This window comes from Corapipo altera, unplaced genomic scaffold (assembly GCF_003945725.1).
Source record: "Corapipo altera isolate COAL_440 unplaced genomic scaffold, ASM394572v1 101, whole genome shotgun sequence".
Classification (NCBI taxonomy): Eukaryota; Metazoa; Chordata; class Aves; order Passeriformes; family Pipridae; genus Corapipo; species Corapipo altera.
In genome coordinates this window covers 73885-76704 of record NW_020884984.1, presented here as the reverse complement: position 1 = coordinate 76704, position 2820 = coordinate 73885, and the positions used below count along the sequence as shown (strand labels likewise).

The following is a 2820-nucleotide window of genomic DNA, read 5'->3' as shown; positions in this document are numbered from 1 at the left end:
CTTTTCTCCGCGCTGAACCCAAAGCCTTCTTTTCTCCGCGCTGAACAATCCCACCTCTCAGCCTTTCCGCGTACGAGAGGTGCTCCAGCCCTCTAATCATCTTCGTTGCCCTTAGTTCTTGTTCGTAAGAAGTATCATTGTTTCTGTATCCTTACACCCTTCAGGTAATACTTACTTTCCTGTACTTTTTGTGTCCTAGGCAAAAAAAAATTCGTAGTCAGACCAAAGTGCAGCCAAAGGTGAGGAGGTGGCGAAGGGGAGCTTGGTGGGACGCGGGCCCTGCAGAGCAGTGGGCACCACCAGCAGCCCTGCTCTGAGCCTGCTGGAGCCTGCGGGGCGCGGAAAGGAGCTACACTTCATCAGCTGAGCTTGACCTTTCCCTCTGCATTGCTCAGGAGCGTGGTGGAACTGCATGGGAAGCAAGGACAATTAGGAAGAAGAAGAAAAAGGAGGGAAGTTTTAACCATCACTGACAAATCCATAATAGTTCGTTAAAAGCCTGGAATGGAATTTTGTGGATCACAGCTCTGTAATTTTTTTGCTCTGTCTTTTGAAATCATACTACAAAATGTATGTTTTACATTCTGGTGGTGATTGGGCTTTGTAGTGGATGGTACTGTACAGTACCTTAGTGTGCAGTACAGATATACTGTACAATTCAATTTGTTACAGATGTGTTTGCTGAACACTGACAGGAACTGCTGACTTATGCAGGTAGAAACCTCATTCAGTAGGATGGAATTTCTGTGAGCTTTATGATTTGCGTTTTTAGAAACTTTGAACACAGCTGAAACTATTCTCAAAAGACCATTATATTTTGTAAATCCAAAGTCAGGCTGGTAGGGCAATCTTAATTTGTCCTTGTTCATATGTCCTCTTTTCAACAGATGTTTAACGGTGTGAGCTTTTCAGCATTCCTGGTGAATTACACATTCTGGGAATTAATCAAAGCTATTTAGTGAATGAAGTTATTGTGTGGAGGATCTGCCTGTCCTTACCTGTGACAGAGGGATGGCACATATATACAGGAGGAGAATGGATTTCAGGAAGGGCATGAGCATCTCGGAGTAAAAATAATTAAATCCTGCCGAGATCAGCTGCTGTCCAGGGACACCACCCAGGCCTAATTCAGGTAGTACAGAAGTTAACCAGCTCTCATCTGTTCTAAGCAATTTAGGAATTTTATTTGCCTAAGAGCATTTTTTTCCACTATTTAATCAGCTAGTGTTTTTCAGCAACACTATTCCGTTTTCTGTCCCAGAGGACTGTGTGCTGCTGGACAGTTCACTTCTCCCTGCAGCTCCTGTGTGTATATTACTGATTTTCTGACTGCATATCTTGAAATTGTGTGGTCTGATTTAGAGAAGACCTGAACTTTGCAGCTGCAATTTAAGTCAGTGGGAGCTGAGCCCAGGAAGATGTATAGTGTTAGAAGCTCTGCCAAATCAAGCCCTTACATCTCCCCAAAATGCAGAGAGTTTGGTTTTTTTCTTCACTTTTTTGCTCAATCCATTTGTAGCCTTTCTCCATAGGCATGTTATGAAGATAAATTCAGTAAATCTGGGATTATTAGGGAGGTACATGATAAAATAGACCATGACACAATTAGTTCAATGTGTCTACACTTAGTATAATTACCACTGAGTACGTAAGAGGTAGATAGTACCTTCCATCCCGTGCTGTGAATGAGGGGAGAAAATGTCTTTATCCCAATACTAAGACCCACCCACCTCAGGGGAGCTGCAGGGGCACCAACAAGGAGGTGCTGCTTTTTAAAAAACCTCCTTTTCTCAAGGCTAAACACCCCCAGCACCTTATGGGACTCCTGCTCCAGATCCTTTCCTGGACATGCTCAATGTCTATCTTGTGAGTGGCCCAAAATGGAATCCAGAATTCGAGGAGTGGCTTCACTAAAGCCCAGTAGAGGGGGACAGGCACTGCCCTCATCTTGCTGGCCACATTATTTTTGATACAAGCTTTCTTGGCCACCTAGGCACACTGCTGGCCAGGTACACACACATGCTAACAGCTAAGCTAAACAGCAGTTCGTTTGTTATCAGTCACAGCATGGCTTGGGTTGGAAGGGACCTTAAAGCTCATCTCATTCCACCCCTACCATGGGCAGGGACACCTTCCACTAGCCCAGGTTGCTCCAAGCCCCGTCCAACCTGGTCTTGGACACTTCTAGGGATGGGGCAGCCATAGCTTCTCTGGGCAACCCGTGCCAGGGCCTCCCCACCCTCACAGGGAAGGATTTCTTCCTAATCCCTACTCTAAACGTGCCCTCTGTCAGTGTGAAGCCATTGCCCTTGTTTTGTCACTCCATGACCTTGTAAATAGTCTCCCTGTTGCTTGTAGGCTCCCCTCGGGGACTCGAAGGCCACAATTAGGTCACCCCAGAGCGTTCTGTTCTCCAGGCCGAACAATCACGATTCTCAGCCTGTCCTTGTATGAGAAGGGTTCCAGCCCTCTAGCCATCTTGGTGCTCCTTGGTTCTTGGTTATAAAAGTATCAATTTGCTATAGCCTTATACCCTTCAACTAATAGTTCTTTACATGTGCTCTTTGTGTCCTAGAGAAAAAGTAGTCAGACTGAAGCACAGCAAAAGGTGAAGAAGTTGAGATGAGGAACTTGGTGGTACATGCACTCTGCAAACCAACTGGACACAACAAACAGCCTTGGTCTGAGGGCACGTGTGGGGTACAGGGAGAAGCAGGTGGGTGTGTGAGGGTTACAGGCCCAGGTGTGTGTGTGAGACGGGAGAAGCAGGGGGGTGTGGGGTACAGGAGAAGCAGGTTTGTGTGGGACAGGAGAAGCAGG

At 46.3% G+C, this 2820-nt stretch overlaps 1 long non-coding RNA gene across 3 annotated transcripts in view; it reads left to right on the top strand.

Moving 5' to 3' along the window:
- Positions 1 to 2820, top strand: part of LOC113958023 — a 17295-nt gene continuing 14475 nt past the window's right edge. For 2 of the 3 annotated variants that reach the window (XR_003531378.1, XR_003531379.1), the window contains exons 1-3: positions 7 to 164; positions 888 to 1132; positions 2576 to 2716. This is a non-coding gene — a long non-coding RNA (uncharacterized LOC113958023). Of the gene's footprint in view, positions 165 to 199; positions 240 to 395; positions 1133 to 2575; positions 2717 to 2820 lie in introns of all 3 variants that reach the window. The other variant, XR_003531380.1, reaches the window with a different exon arrangement.